Source organism: Aotus nancymaae, unplaced genomic scaffold, assembly GCF_030222135.1.
Source record: "Aotus nancymaae isolate 86718 unplaced genomic scaffold, 86718_ANA_hifiasm-v0.15.2.pri h1tg000040l, whole genome shotgun sequence".
Taxonomy (NCBI): domain Eukaryota; kingdom Metazoa; phylum Chordata; class Mammalia; order Primates; family Aotidae; genus Aotus; species Aotus nancymaae.
The window spans coordinates 87,308,710-87,319,902 of NW_026988454.1; positions in this window are offsets into that span (position 1 = coordinate 87,308,710).

The window sequence follows — 11,193 nt, forward strand, 5'->3', positions numbered from 1 at the left end:
CAGAATAGGCAAATCCATAGAGACACAAACTAGATTAGTGGTTGCCAGGGGATGGGGGAGGGAAGAAAGGAAAGTGGTTGCTAAAGGGTGCAGCGTGTCTTTTGTAATGTCCTGGAATTAAATAGTGGTGATGCTGCACAACTTCATAAATATACTAACAACTACTGACTTATATTCATTTAAAAAATAACCTTATAAGGCCTTAGAATCAGGAGGCCTGAGCTTAAATCCCAGCACTATTTCTCAATAATTGTGTGAACACAGACAGGTCATTTAAGTTCTAGCTCTCAGTTTTCTCTGTAAAATAAAGATAGTATCTGTTTGACAAAGCTGTTAGGATTGAATGAGATAGTCACTGTGAAATCAGATGCCACAGTATCCAAAATACCGTAGGTTTTCCACAAATATCAGTTGAACAAGAATTGGATGAATACAAACAGGCTACGTAGCCATCCTCTAACAAGGATATAACATGTATGTTTGTCAGAGGCAGTGAGTATCCCTTGAACAATGCCAAGGAATTGTCCTTCTCTTAGAAGGCAATATATTATCATGGTTAAGCTTGTGAACCCTGAAGCCAGAATCGGTTCAATCTTGTCTTGGTTACTCACTAGCCGTATGACCACAAGAGTTTAGTTTGTTCTTTATATTTTAGTATTTTTATATATAAATGGGATTTAAAACAACTCTTACTTTATAAGGCATTTAGAAGTGTTAAATGGCACAATTAAGTATTCAGGAGTCATATGATTTGGCTGTGTCCCCACCCAAATCTCATCTTGAATTGTAGTTCCTATAATTCCCAAGTGTCATGGAAGGACCAGGGGGAGATAATTGAATCATGGGAGCACTTCCCCCATCCTGTTCTCATGATGGTGAGTTAGTTCTCATGAGATCTGATAGTTTTATAAGGTGCTTTCCCCCTCTTCACTTCTGGCTTCTCTTGCCTGCCACCATGTAAAATGTGACTTTGCTTCTCTTTTGGCTTCCACTGTGATTGTGAGGCCTTCCCAGCCTCGTGAAACTGTGAGACCTTTAAACCTCTTTTCTTTGTAAATTACCCTGCCTCATGCATGTCTTTATTAGCAGTGTGAGAATGGACTAATTCACGGAGTATTAATATTTCTAGCAAAAACATGAAGCACATTAGTTCCTTGAGGAATGGTTGCATTGCCTCATTCTCCCTTGAGCCTCTAGGACATAACAAGTTAAATAGACCAGCAAATAGTTGGTGAACTGAATTCAGTCTTTTACGGACAGGAAAGGACCAAGCTCACGGTTGTTACCACTGCTATTTTCATCTCTAACTGAAGCTAATTGGAAGCTATGTGTTTGGTGTAGCCCAAACATATAAACCATGATTCTGGAAAGTATTCTTTGGAATTAATGCAAAAATTAAACAATCTTTGTCTAATTTAGTTTGGATTTAAAGCCTCTTTGAAACACTAATACCATAAATTTAAGAAAATCTTTCTCTTGGTTGTGGTGCTATTCTTGTGATAATACTTGTTCAGCTTGTGTACTCACATTTATTTTTAATCTAGAATCAAGTCCAATTTTGGTAGAAAAATTATACCATGATCTGTAATACCTTTCTTTTTAGATCATAAAATACTTAACAGTTGAATACAGAATATCCCCTTAGAGATAAATACACCTGGACCTACATTAATGGGTCTTACTGGGTTCCTTGAAGCCAAGTCATAAACTCTGAAGCTGAAAAGAGCCCCTGAGGTCATCCAGTCTTTCCCTGATGTGGCTTAGATTTCTCTTTACAATAGAATCAAACAAAAAGTTACTCAGGCTGATTAAATACCTCAGGTTTGAAGAAGTGTCACAGCTCTGAAAGTTAGAAAGTTCATCCTTATTGCTGAATTAAGAACTGTCTCCTTGTAGCTTTCAAATACTGATTCCAGTTAAACTAGGATCAGGCACATAGAAACTAACTTGATCCTTCCCCTAACAATTGTTCAAATGTCTAAAGATGTCTCTCACATCCCATCTAAAATAACTCTGTCACCCTTCCAGATTATGGTCATAGGACATAGATGTCTTTTACAAGTGTGGTGCATTTAAATGAGTCTTATAAATTCAGATGACTGAGAAATGGAACAAATATTCAAAACTATCATGTTAGGTTGAACCAAAAGAAATGCTCCTCTTCTCTTCTCATTTGGACCTGCAAAAACAGCATTTTCCTATGGCTCAACCTATACTTTCCCTAGCTGCTCCCCTCTCTGCAAATTTGATAAGTGTATCTTCTCTGAGTTCTTCCTGATCTCTAACAAGCAAGTTTTACTGGGCAAAGAGTAATCCAGGATTGCACCGAAGTCTGTCTTCCAAATTCATCAATTTATCAAAAATATATTGGACACTTAGATATCAGACATTTTGCAAGGCACTGGGGAAACAGTAGTGAAAAGGTTAGTTCCCTGCTCTTATGGTGCTTAGAGTCTAGTGGGTGGGAAAGCCAATATTAATTACGTAACAACACAAACATACATTTATAAGAGCCATTATGGAATCCTAACCTCGTCATGGTACACCTTTAATGTAGTTTCTCTAATGGATTTCATTTTGAGAACTGTATCTCCATGACTTTAACAGATGTTAGCCATAAACAAACCCACAAGAAATTAAATAAGTTAACTTAATGAATAACATCTTAAGAGTATTATTCATCTGGTTGCCACAGAGTGCCTGCCAAAAATGACAATTTGGGTTTGGCGTAATTAATGTTTAGTTGTACTTCCAGGAAATAATTTGTCCTGAGTATTTCTTGTGGCTCTTCCACTAATAAATTTTTTTACTAGAAACCCTAGAATGTCACATAAATGACCTATGGAATTTGAATTTGAGGTTAAAATAGACTTTTGGGAGAATAAATGATAGGAGGAAGGTAGCGTCAGAGTTGGGAATCATAGACCTGGGCTTGACCTTAATAATTATCTGATGTAATTTTATTCTTGGAGCTGAGTCTTCTTTAATTCCATAAGAATTGCTTTTTTCCTGAGAAATTTTTGAAATCTCCTAAAGGTAGGATCGAATCAGAATAAGGTGATCTCAAAATATGCTTTTGCTCTTTAATGGAATTTAGTGTGAGAAATTCATAATGAATGGTACTCCTAAAAACTGGTTTACTCAGTATGTACAAAGCACCACAAGCTGCTTTTAATAAGCAACTGTTAAACAGTTACTGTGTTCTGAGCCCTGTGCTGTAGGAGTAATCACAACCCCAAAATGATTTAATTTTGAACAAAGCCAAAAAGATTTAATTTTTGGCTTTGTTCTCATAAGGCAAAACAGGCCTTTGGCCGTATGCACTTCTTAGCAAAGTTGAATACTAATTTGTCAAAACTAAGATGGAGTAAAACCCCTCTGTTAATCAACAGCACTTGTCTACAGGGTGCCCCATGATGGACAGAAACAAATGGAAACTTTATTGATTGTTTCTGTTACAATGAGTTGTATTTCCTCTTACATTTTCACAGCACCTTTCTTGACCTATATTTTGTACTTACTTCATTCACACTGTAGAACATGATTTCCTTGCCTCTTTTCACAAATAGAATTTGAGCCTCTGGAAGCAGGGAATTACTCATCCTTATGTTCTTCAAAGCACCTCAACTAGTGCCTGGTACACAGTAATTATTTGGTGAATGTTTATTGAAATGTTTTGGTGGACTAAAATGTCCAAGTTGTTCTCCCAAGATCAAAGTACCATTGACCTTAAAGGGAGACAAAACTAAAACACAGAAAAAAAAGAAAAAAGATTTTCCAGAGTGCAAAATTAAATGTTAAATGTGTGCAGTTCAAACTAAAAACGCTTTACGAGAGCCAAGAAAGATACCACCTTGGGCAGCTGCGGGGAGATTTAATGGTAAAGAAAGGGTAGATGTTGCCAATCCTTTAAGGAGGTAAGAGTGGATCTGAGAGGAGCTTCAGTGGCTGTTTGGACAAGGGGACAACCTTTCCAAAGGCTAAAGGGAAGCACTGAGAGTCAAATATCCCTGCAGTAGGTTCTTCTCCCCAAACCCAAGTTTGGATGTCTAAGCAAATTGATTTACTATTCAACTATTTGGTTGAATTAGATTAATGGCTTGTAAAATCATTTTTTAAGTAGTAGAATACTAACAATTCTTTCTCAGTGGTGGCAGGGAAGCTATAGGGACTCTGTGACACACCCTCTTGTCCATCACCTCAACCTCAAGGTCACTTCTGGGGCTCATCAACGGAATCCATGGGACACAATTTGAAGATTACTAAACCAGGGGACTCTGAAGGCTGAGAAGACAGAATAACGCCTATCTATGATCACTGTGCACAGTTTTTGCAGAAAGATAGGGAGACACCATGTCTGAGCAGAAAGGGTTGATGGTGTGAGGCAGTAGGAACTGAGACTGTGAATACAAAGTAATCAGCACCATGCCTGGAACACAGTAGGCACTCAGGAAATGTTATGTAAATGTATGTGGGAACAGAGGCAACACACAAAAGACCTACAAGATCACAGAGACTTTGAAAGGTAGATACCAGTGTTTGGACTTGATCAGCAAGAAACACGAAGCCTAGATTCTTCTACAGGGGAGATACAGGATGAGCATGGTGTCTGGGGAAAAGGGAAAGGGAGTATGTCAACTAATTGGATTCCCCAATCAACTCATATTCTATCTTTAATTAGAATATAGTCTGGATATTACATGTTAGGAAACTATTGTTAGTTTTCTAAGTTATAATAGTGGTATTGTAGTTTTTCATAGGAAATATGTGCTGAAGTTTTGAGGGATAAATGGTTGTGATAGTTGCAACTTATTTTCAAATGATTTAGCAAAAATATTACCCATACATAACATGCCTATTATATATGCACACATATGTATATACATATTCATCTAGATAGATAAATAGGGCAAAATGTTAATTGTAGGATCTAATGGTGGTTATATGGGTGTTTCTTACAATGCTTTTTATGTATGTTTATACATTTTCGTAATAAAAAGTTAGAGAAGTGAAAAAAATGTTTTTCCTTGATCTTCTTAAAAGACAAAGAGGGCAATTACTATGATAATCATAAACATTAGGAGAATGCTTACTCTGCATAATAAAGAAATTAGCCTGACCCAAAGAGAGGTCTGGTCCTTGTCCCTGGTTTCTGGGGGGTAACCTTTAAACTCTTGGAATTTTCCAAGTGAAAGAAACATGTTTTTTATTCATGGTGAGCTAGACAATTCCTGATAATTTATGCTAACAAGGTTACGCACGCATGGTGGGGCCCTTGAGCCATGTGGTGTTAGGCTGACATTGGAGAGTGAGGGGAGAAACTAGAGACTGAGTTTAACTACATGGGCAAACAATCAATCATGCCTACATGATGAAGGTCTAATAAATACTCTGGACACAAGCTCAGGTGAGCATCCCAGGTTGGCAATAATCCATGTGTATTGTTGCACATTGATACCAGGAGAGTAGAACATCCTGTGGATAATGGCAGCTTTGCGTTTGGAGCCCTCCTAGATTTGGCCCTTTCTGTCTCTTCCTGTGGCTGGTGCTAATGTGTATCCTGTAATAAACTGTAATAGTTATCAGTGTAATGGCTTTCAGTAAGTTCTGTTAGCTCTTTCAGTGAATTATCAAAACAAGGGGTGGTTTTAGAGAACCCTCCCCCCAGGCTTTCAGTTAGTGTCAGAGTGAGGACAGTCTTGGAGACTATCCCGTTAGACTTTGCAGTTTACCTAATTTCAGACACAGACATTCTCCTTAGTGCTTTAGTATGAATATTTAATACTCATAACATGAGTAGTAATGGGTTGTTGTTGTTGTTGTAGGTGCTACTATTTTGCCTCTTTTACGATGAGGAAACTCAGCAACAGAGAATCAACTTGCTCAACATCATGCAATGAGTAAATGGTAGAACTAGAATTTAAACCCTAGCAAGCTGCTCCAGAGCCTATGCATCTTGTTGATTAGAAAAAAAGAAAAAAAGTGAAAAGAATTCCAAAGTAGGTAAGTCCAGGAAGCAATGAAGGTTGAGTTCTGTCCCCTCTGTTCTCTTAGGTTCTGTAGAGCAATAATGAACCTTCTGAATGAGGACCCTGAGGCATAACAATACCTTGCTCTCTAAAAGAAAGAAGCAGTGATGTTTAGTACCATATACTTTGTTTTCTAAGGCCATTAGGTGGGCCAATTAGTTTTACAGAGGAGACTAAGAGTTCTAACAGAATGGGCTTTCTCATTAACTCTTTCCTTATCCAAGTAGCCAGACATCCACATTCTCTGACCATTCCAGTTAATAGCAAGCTTCCTGTAAAATTTCAGTGGCATGGAAAAATGCTTTAAAGGGGAGAGTAGTCCCACCTCTCCCTACTAATTGATAGTTGAAAATAATCCAAATCTAAATGGCATGTGCTTCAGAACTCCAAAATAGAGGTGGTAAGAATTTCAATACCCTAAAGAATTTATATTATGGAAGATATATCTAATACATGAAGCTGCCATATACTTTTCTTTTACAAAATCCAAAATGCTCCAGTAGGACAGTTTTAATTTTAACAGACCAAAAGTCTCAAGACTTTGCTAACACTACGCTAGTTTTTAAAACCAACTAGCTGAATATGCATTAAATCAAATTGTCACAAAAGCTTGCAGATAAGTGGTACTATATAGGTGCAAGCAAAAAGTGTGAATGGCTGTAGTTGGACATTTACTCTTTCAATATGTGCATTGGTGTGTGAACAATAGCCTTACACAGGTTGTAAGGATGCTATTCTTCTCTTGCCACCTCTCAAAAGCCTAGATGTTCACTAGTGGGGGAAAAATTAGGCAATGCCAAGAGCACATAAAAACATGAGAAATTCAAGAGGTTAAAACCTCTGGTGCTGTTTTATTCTGCTAAATTAGGTCTAATGGTCAAATGAATCTCTAAAAGGTTTTAGTTTATGCCCTTCTATGGAATTCCTTAAGTAGCTCATATTTCGCTAGAACAAAAACCTCACAGCTCTAACCATCGTGTTTTGAGATTATGCTTTGCTCTAGTCATTTTATGATTTTTTTCAATCATGAAAAAAAATTCCACAAGATAATTATGCATTGTCTTAAACCTTATGTAAGAAAAAAACAAAGAAGAAAATCTACCAGCAAAGGAAAATAGACAATATGTACATGTTTCCTCATGTGTAAAATAAGAATAATAAAAGTGCCTATCTCATAGGGTTGTTATGAAGATTACATGAATTAACATTTTTAAAGTGCTTAGGACAGTGTCTGGCAGGTACAAAGCTACGTAACGTTTTTCAATAAAACTGGTGCAACTGGAATAAAGTAAGTGAACATTAGAAAACCTGCTCTGTCCTTCTTGGAAGTAATTAAGTACCATGAAGTCTTTCTGGAGGCAGAGAGAATTGAGGTACAGTGGGAGAAATGTGTTTCCAGCAAGTCTTAGCTAAGTGTGTTATCCCTTGGTTTATTTTCATTATATGAGTTTTTGATTCCTGCATACTTTGAAGTTTGCCTCAAGGGAAAAAGTTGAATTGGGACTCTTTGTGACTAGAATATTTGGCCTGGAAGGTTGGCGCCTTCAGCTATTTCTCATGCCAAGCCTTTGAGATTCTGTTCCCGTTCCAAAAGCTGACAGGAGCTTCCTTGCAAGTTCCTCTGAAAGAAATGAATGAAACTAAACTCCAACAGATTTCTGCCTTTACAGACCCTTAACCAGCCTAATTAGTTTGGTGAATTAGCAGTGTGAAGGGTAGAATGCAGAGTGTAGCAGGCCCTAGCTCTGGGGTAGAGACACATGGGGCCCCACAGATCACGAAACAGGACCAGTTCTAAAACCAGTCCTGGAAGCTCCAGAGAGGCTGCAGTGAAAGACTGCAGAAAAGCTCCTGTCATCCTGCAGCTGATTCCACAAAAAAAAAGTGTGGATTTTGAACTGTGAACTATGTAAAATTATATTTATAACCACAAAAGGCTTTGCTATGCCAAACCTGGTGGGCAATATTACATCATTGACACCTCTGGACTTAAAAAGAGAAAGAAACATTTAAGGTGGTTCTGAGTAGCTCTTTTCCATCTCCAAAGGGAGGAGGAAGGTGACTGAAAATTGAAAATGGCCCTAAACAGTCAGAGTAGGGATCCAGGTCAAATATGAAAAAGAACTTCCAGGCCTTCCTTAAATAACTATATTCAAGCCCTATCAGATTCACTGCCTTATGTGATAAATACTTGTTAAAAACTCTTTTACTATCTTGAAATAAAGTTAATAGATAATATGACCTCTCTACAGGCATAATTTCAAAATCAACACATACTACTCTAGCTGTAAAATGAATACGAATTTTTAAGTAATTAATAATAAACTGTATATTTTAATATGTAGATGTTTAGGCATGACTTCACAAGAAGACATAATGGAAGAGATAGATGCATAACATAAGAAAAATAAAACCTTTTCAGTGGATTATCAATATACTTCTTTTCTATGTGAAACTTTGAAATAGAGAATAAATATATTTCTCTATATGCTTGGATTCACTGTGATGCAACAGCCACAGTTACACTGGAGTCTCAAAATCTACAAATGGTGTTGCTATTGGTGATGTGATTTTCTGAAATGGCACACACAATATTTGTTACAGTTCTAAACTAAACATGTTTAAAACGGCAAGAAAAAAATTTCAGAAAATTCAATGTGAATATATTAGAAAACAGTTAGATTCTAGGCTTAGATACTTGTAAACAGGATGCGATTTTTTGACTACATGAACGTACAGTGGGATATGTGAAAGTCACGAGAGAGGCAGAACAATCCTATACTGTGTGGACCTGTTCACATCTTGCAAGATATCTAGCATCCCTGGTTCCTGCCCAGGAGATGCCTGTGACCCACTCCAGACTTTCCTTCACCCAGCTCACCACCCCTTGTCACTATGACAATTAATAATGACCCCTCCCCCACTCCCACCAGGAGACCAAAACTTTCCCTGAGGACACAGTACATCCCCTGTTAGGAGCTACTGCTCTTGAACTTCAGTAATCTTCCATCCTGAACTCACAGTGAGTCTGGGTATGAGGCCAGGCTTCAAGGGGCAGGGTCTGTGCTCTTCTTTGAGGGTATGACAGAACAGGGGATTCCAGGTCACAAATTTCCTTCTGTATGGCTCTCCACTCTTTTTGGTTTACTTTTACTTTTTTAAAAACCAAGTATTTTAAAAGTCAAGTGATACGTAAACACCTGCCTACTACACACTTGCCCTCCAAAGCTCACTCCCCAAAGGTAAACACTTGCAGGTATTTCACTGGTGTTTTGCTTCCAATATTCTAAATAATATGCTTTTCTCTTCTGTTATTGATTTTTAATCATAATTTTTAATAATTATACATTATATGTGTTTATATTATAAAAATAACTTTTAACCACAAACACTATCCATTGGCTTCCCAATAGGGAATATAAACTTTCATACCATATGTACAATATATATTGAAATTAAGCTATTTTCATATAATGTTTTGGAAGTGAGGGTTCACAAGTGAATTTGCACATGTATAATTTTATGTGACCCTCACAAAATTGTTGACACATATGTTGTCATATCTTTCCCATTTAAAATATAAGGAAATCAGAACACAGATAAATGTTGTGTCCAAGACCACGTGACTAGAAAATAGCGAAGATGGAACTATAGACCAGAATGTGTGCTCTTAATATACTGGCTTTTTTTTTTTCCACTTTTATTTCAACAGCTAAAGTGTCTATGGAACCATTTTGCTTAGATTCTCTTCTACTAAAAACTCTGTCAAGGCCCTGTTCCAGTGGCACCTTCTTCCTGAAACTTTCACCCCTGGGCAAGTCTTTTCTCTATGTTTTCACAGCCGTTTGTCTCTGTCATAGCCTTATCACAATGAATAATAAGTTGCCCTTTTCACAATGCTCAAAGTTAGAGTGTGAGCTCATCAAATCCCTGGACAGCTTCTAATTCCTCTTTCTGTCCCCAGAGCGCAGCAGGGCATCAGGCACCTCCTGGAAGATGCTCAGCCATCAGGGAACATGAAGAGGCATCTTTATGCAGAGTCCTGTGCTAAGTGCTGGGGGCACACAGATGACTAAAACAGCACATTTCTTGACTTCCAAACCCCCAGCTTGGTAAGTGTGTGGATGTATGAATGCTACTCTCTGAAATGGGTAGAGGAGTTACATTTCAAAAGGATAGCTGCAGAGACTAAAGTCCTCAAAGTGAAAAGATTAGCCAAGATGACAGAAAGTGGTACACATAGAGGACAAACAAGATTCATAATATAATGGAAATCCTAAGGGGGAATGCAGTTAACAACAACAAAAAAAAGGGAGTCTGGTAAAGATATGTTCTTACAAGAACAAAGATGGAAAATAATTTTTGGCAAATAAAAGTGATTTATAAGTAAGCCAACAGTAGAAGTTTACATTAATCAAGATGAGGATAGACTGATATTTTATCTGGAAGACTATTAAATAGCTTTAACAATGGAGAAAATATCTTTGGCTTTTCAGGTGGTCAAGGAGAGAAAGGGAGAACAATTTAAAAAGTTAAGCCCTTTGTGGCAATATGATAAGAGAGGAGTAGAATTTAGTAATAAATGGATCATGGATATGAAGTTGAGGGAACTTATAAAGATCAAAATTAAGTGCTATTGACAAATTGTGGAGAAAAAAAGGAAAATAAAGGAGACAATTTTTTGTGAGGAGTGAGTAATTCTTTCATTGTTCAGTTGAGTAAGAAGCAGCAGCAATGGACACCTAGTAAAATTACAGTACGTAATGTATAGGTTGTATCCATAAATGCCATCAAAAAGCATTTGAATTACCAGTATTGCATTTCTTTTCTTTTTCAACCTAAGAAGGAAAACACTCTCATTAACTGTGCTAAATAATCACAGTTATAAATATATAAAAACATATATGTAATTATAACCACACTTACAAATAAACAGATAACTCCAAAGAAGGGTCCTGTTCCTGAAATCAAGGATAGATTCCTGATTCTTGCCAGACTTGCCCGATAGACACCCTACAAGGGCTGTATGCCCAAGACCAGCATCTCCTCCCAGTATCTCCTCATAAAGTGATTAGATTTGAAATCTGTTAAAAAATTAGGGGAGAAATAAAACTGTCTTTATTCACAGACAACAGGAATTTGTATATAGAAGATCCTAAGGAAC